This window comes from Sapajus apella, unplaced genomic scaffold (genome assembly GCF_009761245.1).
Source record: "Sapajus apella isolate SASKATOON/1434 unplaced genomic scaffold, GSC_monkey_1.0 scaffold46, whole genome shotgun sequence".
NCBI classification, from domain to species: Eukaryota; Metazoa; Chordata; class Mammalia; order Primates; family Cebidae; genus Sapajus; species Sapajus apella.
In genome coordinates, this window is record NW_022436986.1 from 17,975,684 (window position 1) to 17,985,049 (window position 9,366).

The following is a 9,366-nucleotide window of genomic DNA, read 5'->3' on the forward strand; positions in this document are numbered from 1 at the left end:
AAGTCTTGTGGAGGATTCAGTCTCTCCCTAGCCCTGCCCTGTGAGGCAGTTTTCACAGAAATGTGTATGAAGACATGCATGGCAGAATTACCAAATCAGCTGGTGACTCAAAGCAAAGATCATAAATTACAGACTCTGTATCTAAAATGATCTCAATTGGCTGGAATGCTGGTATGAAATCAGTAAGACAAAACTTAAATCAGATGTAAAGGCTAGGTGTGGTGGCTCACACCTGTAATCCCAGCACTTTGGGAGGCCAAGGCCGGTGAATCAGTTGAGGTCAGGAGTTTGAGACCAGCCTGGCCAACATGGTGAAACCCCACCTTTATTAAAAATATAAAAATTAGCTGGGTGTCATAGCACATGCCTATAATCCCAGCTACTTGCAAGGCTGAGGGAGGAGAATTGCTTGAACCCAGGATGCTGAAGTTGCAGTGAGCCGAGATTGTGCCACTACATGCCAGCTTGGGTGACAGAGCAAGACTCTCAAAAAATAAAAATAAAAAAAGTAGGAAGAGACCTGTTAGATCTCAGAATTACAGCAATAGTTTCAGTTGACCTCATCTCTCTCCTACCTGTGTTCCCCTCTCTGCCCATGTCCTTCGGCTCTTGTGAGTTCTGAAATCAGTCCAAACTTCTCCCATCACAGTCCGTCCAAGTATACAGATTTATCTCTCTATCATGATTAAGGTATGGACAGAGTTGACTTTATAAGTGTATGATCTGTATTGCTGCACAGAGTCCTGTACTTAAAACCCCATGCTCAGTTTTATTATCCTTGAAATTATTTTATTTTATTTTATTTATGCTCACTTTGGCAGCAAATACATTAAAATTAGAACAATACAGAGAAGATTCCTGAGCAAGCATGACACACAAATTCATGAAGCATTTCATATTTTTATTTATAATAAATAAAATTTTTTCAAATTTAAAAATAATTTTATTTAATTGGCAAATAAAAAATATTTATCATGTATGAAATGTTGCTTTGATATATGTATACATTATAGAATGGCTAAATCAAGCTAATTAGCATATTTATTACTTCACATGCTAATATGTTTTTGTGCTGAGGACACTACAAATCTACTCTCTTAGCCATTTTTCAAGTATGCAGTATGCTTGCTAACTATAGTCATCATGTTGTGCAGTATATCTCTTGAAACTTTTTAAAATTCTTAACAATTTCTTAATTTTTTTTTAGAGACAGAGAGTCTTACTATGTTGCCCAGGCTGGTCTTGAACTCCTGGACTCAGGCGATCCTCCTGCCTCAGCTTCTCAAGTAGCTGGGATTACAGATGCAAGTCACCATGCCTAAATTAACAACTCTTTGATAAAAAGTCTGGCATTTTCATTTTGCACTGAGCCCCACAAATTATGTAGCCAGTACTCCATCCTTTTCTTCTCTGAGCAGTTGAAGTTTTCCAAAAGTAAGTTTTTTGTGAAAATGAGGTAGCAAACAAACAAGTTGGCTACACCAATAGTTAGCAAAAATAAAATTTCAGTTTATAAGTGAATCCAAAAGTGAACTATCACCAAGCCAAAAATGCAATTAACACAGTAGAGACAGTCCATAGCTTCTGGCTCCTTGCCACTTAATTTCTAGCTGCCCAAAATGTTAAATTAAGATACGCATCTGATCTGAGATAGATTTCATTTAGCAACAAAACCAAATCCCATAGTATCTGTAGGATTCTGGCTAGGAATAGACCCTAGGTCATTGGCCCTGGCTCCATTACCACTTGCCAGTTCCATTTCTGACCCTCTCCTGTTCTTTCTATCTATTTCAGGTCTCCAGGGCTCTGGCTTCTTCTGGTTTGGCTCCATTTACTTCATGTCTGTTTTCTAGCCAATTGAAAAGATCAGTTCGTTATGCAAACTGGAGAACCCTAGCTTTATTATTATTAGCATAATATAAGCTTGTCAAATTTAGCTAATTAAAATGCAGGATCCACAGTTACATTTGAATTTTAGACAAACAATGGATACATTTTTAGTATATGTTTCATATATTGCATAGCATGTACTTACAATAAAAAATTATTTATCTTCTGAGTGAGTCACTGCATAATAATAAAAAATAATAAATAAATAAAAGAAAAAATTATTTATCTAGCTTAAATTCAAACATAATTGAGTGGGGGCTCACACGTGTAATCCTAGCACTTTTGGAGGCCAAGGCAGGTGGATTACCTGAGGTCAGGAGTTCAAGACCAGCTTAGTTAACATGGTGAAAACTGTTTCTACTAAAAATACAAAAAATTAGCTGGGCATAGTGGCGGACACCTACAGGTGTCCTCCCAGCTACCCAGGAGGCTGAGTCAGGAGAATCGGGGAGGCAGAGGTTGCAGTCAGCCGAGATCTCACCATTGTCCTCCCGCTTGGGCAACAAGAGCAAAACTCCGTCTCCAAAAACAAAAAAAGGATTAAGTTTTCTGTATTTTATCTTCAAATCCTGTCATCATGGGCACCCATGGATCATGGGCTGTCCTGAACAATATGAGAGATGCCTACCATCTGACCTCCTTGGAGTCCATCGGCATGTCTTTAGTTTTCTTGGGACCAAAACCCTCTCAGCCTCATTTGATGTCAAATCCTCTGCTCCTGCAGTTTCTGCCCCTCTCAAGTTCCCATTTCAACAGGAAAGCAGAAATTACTAACGAATCCTGAGTCTATTGAATAATCATGTCGCTTTCTCAATTTACCTGAACAATTCTTCCCATTTACTCAAGTTCTCTTTCATAATTCTATTTCCAAGTACCCCCAGAAAAGTAACTGTTACCAGATTTTGCAATAGAGATGTTGACTGGTTTTCTCATCCATATATCTACAGTAGCCACTGTATTGCATGGCATACAGTGGAATTCAATAAATGTCTGCTAGGTGATTAAATTAGTTAATTAAAGAGCATATTCCCTATAGGTTTTTTTGTTGGAACAGGCAGAACAGAGCATTCTATTTTATTCCAGAGGGAAGGACCAGGGCCAATAGCATGAACACTTAGGGAACTCATTCTGACTTCAACATCTGGGAAACTTTTCTTAGCACCAGAGATCAAAGTGGTGGTGTTGAGAAGTCAAGACCTTCCTACCCTTGGCAATGTTCAGGAGGAGGTCTAATTTCCACCACTATGGCACTGCTGTCACAGACAGAATTTCTGGACTAGGGGCAGTGAAAATTAATTGTTAAACTACTTCTGAATCTAAGATTCAAGAATGCTAATGCACCGTCTCCACACACACTTTTATTTTTTCAGCTTAAAAGTTGCACATGTTACTGAAGTTGCACATGTTACTGAGTTCTGCTCTTCTGAGAACAAGGACATATAACAGATGCATGCACACATTAATGATGTGCCAACTCCCTTTTGTTTCAGGACTTCTAGAGCGTAAAGACAAAGAGGTGGTTTCTAGTAATGGAGAGTAAAAAGCCTTTAATTTTTCAGTTTATCTTTAATTTATGTTTCTGTGTCTGTGTGTGGCCAGGCTCTCCTTGGCCTTTTCAAAAGGAACATGCTATAACCATTGAAAATGTGTAGTAACTGACTACATGTCTATGGGGGAAATTTTATGTCATTCAAAACAGTTGCTAACGAACACCCGGCATTAGTCCTTGAACATGAGAGAAAAAACAATTTGTAGGTGTAAAGCTAAGCACAAACATTCCCTGCAATAAACCTGGAATTCTTATGTATCTTACCATTCTTTTCATTCTTTTTTTTTTTTTTTTTTGAGACAGAGTCTTGCTCTGTCACCCAGGCTGGAGTGCAGTGGTGTGATCTCAGATCACTGCAACCTCCACCTCTCTGGTTCAAGCAATTCTCCTGCCTCAGTTTCCTGAATACCTGGGATTATGGGTACCCACAACCATGCCCAGCTAATTTTTGTGTTTTTTGTAAAGATGGGATTTCACTGTATTGGCCAGTTTGGTCTCAAATCCCAGACCTCAAGAGATCCACCTGCCTCTGCCTCCCAAAGTACTGGGATTACAGGTGTGAGCCACCATTCCCGACCTCACCATTCTTTTAATGTTGTAATAATGTGTAAGGGAAAGGGAGAGATATTTGGGGTGGAGTAATTGTGCATATTTGAGCAGCGTATGCCGTGTATGAGGTGGGGATAGGGAGACAGAAAGGGATAGTGGGGAGAGGACAAGATGTGTGATGTTCACGGGGCTATGGTGGGGAGTTTATGATAGCTCAGTATGTTGTGTGCCTGTGAAGGCTGAGTGGGGGCAGCCATCATGGGCTGTGTGTGTGGGCATGTGTGTGCACACATGCATGAGTGTATGCATGTATGTGTATGTAAGAATAAAGATGGTTGATGGAAACCAAGTGTGTGTTGTGGTAGGATGGTGGGGCAGAGTGTATATATGTGTAAGTGATCAGGGTTTATATAAGGGTGAAGGTGAGAGGTAAAGGGCATAATATAGAAGAGAAATAAGTCTGTGCGAAAGAATGGAGCACAAGTGCATTTGTGTTTTTGTGTATGAAAGAAACTGTTGCTGGCAGCTAAATGTGAGGTATGGATAAAGTGGTGGGGACAAAGTCTGTAAATGTATATAACAGGATATTGTGGGAGGGAGGATTGGCTGTAGTGTGTGTATGGGTGTGTACAGAAGTGAACAGAGTGTGTGTGTGTGTGTGAGAGAGAGAGAGAGACAGAGACAGAGACAGAGAGAGCAAAAGGGAGGGATATAGCTTTGGGACATTTGTGCTTATTTACGGATGGGGTATGTTTTTGAAGAGTTATTTGTGTATGGACAGGTTATATGTTTGTATTTGAACAAAGTGTGAAAGAGAAAGAGTGTACGTGAATGCACACGTGTGCATGAGGTGTTAGATCTGAGTATTTAAATAGTAGATGGAGCCCTAGTGTGTTGACCAGTGGTAGACCAATGCATACATGTTTGTGGCAAGTGTGCTCGTTTGGCAAATGTGTCTCTGGTGTGGGCCCCATGGTGACAGTGAGTGAGACCCAGAAGAAGGAAAGCCAAGTCACCATTGTGCAGTTTTTCTGTCTGACCTGCTTATCCTGTTTCCATTGTCTCCAGAGACCAGGAAGGTATACTAAGCACAGGTTCAGAGCAAGTTGATTGTGAACAAAAGAAGATTTTAGTCTCCTCCCTGTGGATGAGTCATACCTAAAAGACAAGCAGGCAGTGAGATGCCAACATGTGCTTCCTCAGCTATGCCCTGGGCATGGCCTTCCATGTGCCCTCTGAGAGCCCAGGAAAAAAGGGTACACCCAGGATGTATCCACCCTCAGGGCTTTGTGCCGCCATTGTCTCAGCATCCTTGAGTCCCAGCCATGTGACACACAGGCCTCTTTGCTTATATACAATGTTAATAATATTTCATTCACTTCTGTCCTGGAAATCTGAAGACCAATAGAACGTTAGATCTGGAAAGACCCTCAGAGGTGCCCTAGCTAGTGGTTCTCATTTGGGGATAATGGGGGAAAGGAGAGTGACTATAACAGAATCTGAGAGTTTGATTGAAAGTGGGGATGGCAGGGTAGTTTAAGTTCCAGGGAGCTTTAAACCTGCTCCTTGGGTAGCCTGGATGTTCCTCTTCCCTTTCACTGAAAAACACTGCTCTGATCCAGCCCCTTCTTATTTTAGAGAATAGGCATCTAAGATGCAGAAATGGTAGGAATCCTGTTCTAGTTGAAATGGCATCATGATCGGCAGGCATTTTGCTGACTTGAGGTTCTCTAAGCCACCCATTTAAGACAGTGCCCTTCTGTAAGTGGATCTATATTTGTTTAGCTTTGTCTGTATGACCCCAAACATAGCATTTGAAGTAAATAAGCATTCTTTGTATAGCTTATTAGACAAAGATGACCACCTACTGTACAGTATAACAGGGAAATCATAAATATGCCACCTGTGTTTCAATGAAAACTGAAAGATGAGCAATCATTACCTTTACAAGGCACTGTGAAGTACACATTTATAATAGAAAAATTTTGTAATAGATAATGGACTAAAAACATTAAGTGGTATAGAAAAATGTTTTAATGCATCAATGTGTGTCTAAAGAAGAGACTCTGGTCTTCTCAAACTATAAAGCTGTATGCTTAAGAAACAGGAAATCTGCTGGGCATGGTGGCTCATGACTGTAATCCCAGCACTTTGGGAGGCTGAGACAGGTGGATAACTTGAGGTCAGGAGTTCAAGACCAGCCTGACCAACATGTTGAAACCCCATCTCTGCTAAAAATACAAAAAATTAGCTGGGCATGGTGGCAGGCACCTGTAATCCCAGCTACTTGGGAGGCTGAGGCAGGAGAATTGCTTGAACCCAGGAGGTGGAGGTTGCAGTGAGCCGAGATCGCGCTGTTGTACTCCAGCTTGGGTGACAAGAGAGAAACTCTATCTCAAAAAAAAAAAAAAAAGATAGGAAATGTTCCACCTTTTTTGCCTCCTCAATTTGCCTTCATTCCTTACACTGGCCTTCAGATTTAATTAGAGAACTTAGAGAAAATAACTTCCTGAGCCTTTTAACTAAGCTGTCATTTTCTTTTCCCTTTGATCCCAAGGTTGTTCCTCTTACAGCTTAAAAAGTAGAGCAATGAAAAAGAACCCATAATTTATATTTTATTGATCTAAGTTTTTAAAAATTTTTAATTTTTATGTGTACACAGGTATATATATTTATAAGATACATGAGATGTTTCGATACAGGCATGCAATGTGAAATAAGCACATCGTGAAGAATGGGGTATCCAGCCCCTCAATCATTTATCCATTGAGTTGCAAACAATCCAATTATATTCTTCTAGTTATTTAAAAATATACAGTTAAGTTATTATCGACTATAGTCACCCTGTTGTGCTATCAAATAGTAGGTCTTATTTATTCTTTCTGAATTTTTTAGTGCCCATTAACCATCCCCACCTTCCCCACACCTCCCCCACACCACCCTTGCCAGCCTGAGGTAACCATCCTTTTTCTCTTTGTGTCCCTGAGTTCAATTATTTTGATTTTTAGATCCCACAAATGAGTGAGCACGTGTGATGTTTGTCTGTCTAAGAACTCATAATTTAGAATCAATGAGATCTCTCTTTAAATCTTGGTTCCATCTCTTACTGTATGATCCTGGAAAAATTGCTTAATCTCTCAGAGTCTCAGCTTTCCCATCTATAAAACAGCACAATGCTGACTACTATATATAAAAATTAAATAGCATGCGTATACTAAATATATGGCCCAGAGCAGGCCGTAGGCAAATATGTGTCCCATTTCCTTCTTCAACAGATGCTTTTACCTCTATCTGCTGTGCTGACAAGTACCATTTGTCCAGTAGTGTCAATGAAGGCAGAAAACACCCCAAAATTCATCTGCCAGGGGACCACGAATAGGTTGAGATGAATGAGGTGCTTTCCTGGGGCACAGAATTTAAGGAGCTCTCCAAGAAATTAGTAATCAAGAGAAATATTCAATGTAATATTTTTTAAAATAAAAATTAATGCTTTGAGTGAGGAACATGTTCTAAAATGAAGTAGTGGAAATCGTTGCACAACTATATGAATATACTGAAAACCACTGAAGTGTGCACTTTAAAAAGATGAATTTCATGATATGTGAATTATATCTCAATGAAGCTGTCATTTAAAAGCTAATATTTAAAAATCATGATAAATTAAATATAAAAATTTTAATGAAAATAATGATCAAGCCAGAATCTACCCCAACCCAAGACACCAGATACCAGATCTCAGGACCACAAATACTGCTTGAGAAAAGTGTGAGAAGGAAAAAGAAAGGACCACATACAGTGAGAAAAAAGAAAACACATACTGTTTCCTTCTTGTAGTTTTGTTGTGTTTTTTTGAAATGGAGTTTTGCTCTGTTGCCCAGGCTGGAGTGCAGTGGTGCGATCTTGACTCACTGCAAACTCCGCCTCCCAAGTTCAAGCGATTCTCCCACTTCAGCCTCCAGAGTAGGTGGGATTAAAGGTGCCCATTACCACTCCCAGCTAATTTTTGTATTTTTAGTAGAGACGGCGGGTGGCAGGTGGGGGGGTTTCACTATGTTGACCAGGCTGGTCTCGAACTCCTGACCTCAAGTGATCCTCCCACCTTGGCCTCCCAAAGTGCTGGGATTACAGACATGAGCCGCTATGGCCGACCCACAAAGACATTTTAAAGCAGGAATATCTGAAGTGGCTTTTAAATCTCGTTTAATGTGTCCTGTGCAATGTAATCTCTTCCAGTAAATCCCTGCTCTTTAAATAAAGACTATGTGTACAGGCGGCGGTTTGTGTGGAAGCCAAAGGAGGGGCTGAGTTTCTTGTGTAGATTGGCCTGCTCAGGATAGAAAATGGGATGGAGGAAGCAGAAGGCCAGGATGCAGAAGAGGCTCTGAGCACCCCCGAGACCGTCTAGAAACCTAACAGAAGGCTCTGGACTCCTGCCAGTCATGGAGTTAGGACAGTTGAGGCTGTTTTATCTCTAGCTCTCAAATATCATAGAGGCTGTATCTGAGATTCAGGTTACGGTTAGATATAATTCCTATTTGGAAGGTTTTTCTGGGCCCCATGGAGGAGAGGTAGAGAATCCTGCCAGTACATTCCATTTATATCTGAAGGGGGAGTTGGAGGAAGGAACAATAGATTGGATTGATACCAACCATGGCTTCAACAGACTTTGTCCAAATGCCTGGGAGTCCAATTCTCTGAGGTACATATCTAACTTTGTTACTTGACATATTTCAAATATGTCACAATCAAGAAATTAAAACTTATATTAAGTTGAATATCTAAGCTAGATAAGCTTCTTACTTTGATAACAGATGTTCCAATTTAAGAGCAGATGTTTGCCATTTTACCTTGTATATGTGAGTCTCTTCTTTCCACCTGATCCCACATTAAAGATTTCCCATTGGGAAATGGTGGTTTAATGTGAATCACAACAAGTTTTATAGTTTCATAGGATGCCATGTAACTGTTTACTGTTTTTTCAATCCTTATTTAATGTCAATAATCACTTTTATTCCCAAAAAATTCTGGTCATACCTTATATTCATTTTACTTTGAGCAACCCTCAAAAAGACCCATTCCAGCCCAAATCAGAAACTCTAAGGGAGATCTTGGCATACTTTTCTTTTTCTTTCTTTCTTTCTTTCTTTTTTTTGAGACAAAGTTTCACTCCTTCACCCCCCAATCTGGAGTGCAGAGATGCGATCTCGACTCACTGCAATCTCCGCTCCCAGGTTCAAGCAATTCTCCTGCCTCAGCCTCCTTAGTAGCTGGGACTACAGGTGCACACCACCATGCCCAGATAATTTTTGTATTTTTAGTGGAGATGGGGAGGTCACCATCTTGGCCAGGCTGCTCTCGAACTCCTGATCTCAGGTCAT

At 40.2% G+C, this 9,366-nt stretch overlaps 1 pseudogene; it reads left to right on the top strand.

Moving 5' to 3' along the window:
- Positions 1-805: 805 nt before the first annotated feature.
- Positions 806-903, top strand: LOC116524947 (annotated as a pseudogene).
- Positions 904-9,366: the final 8,463 nt, after the last annotated feature.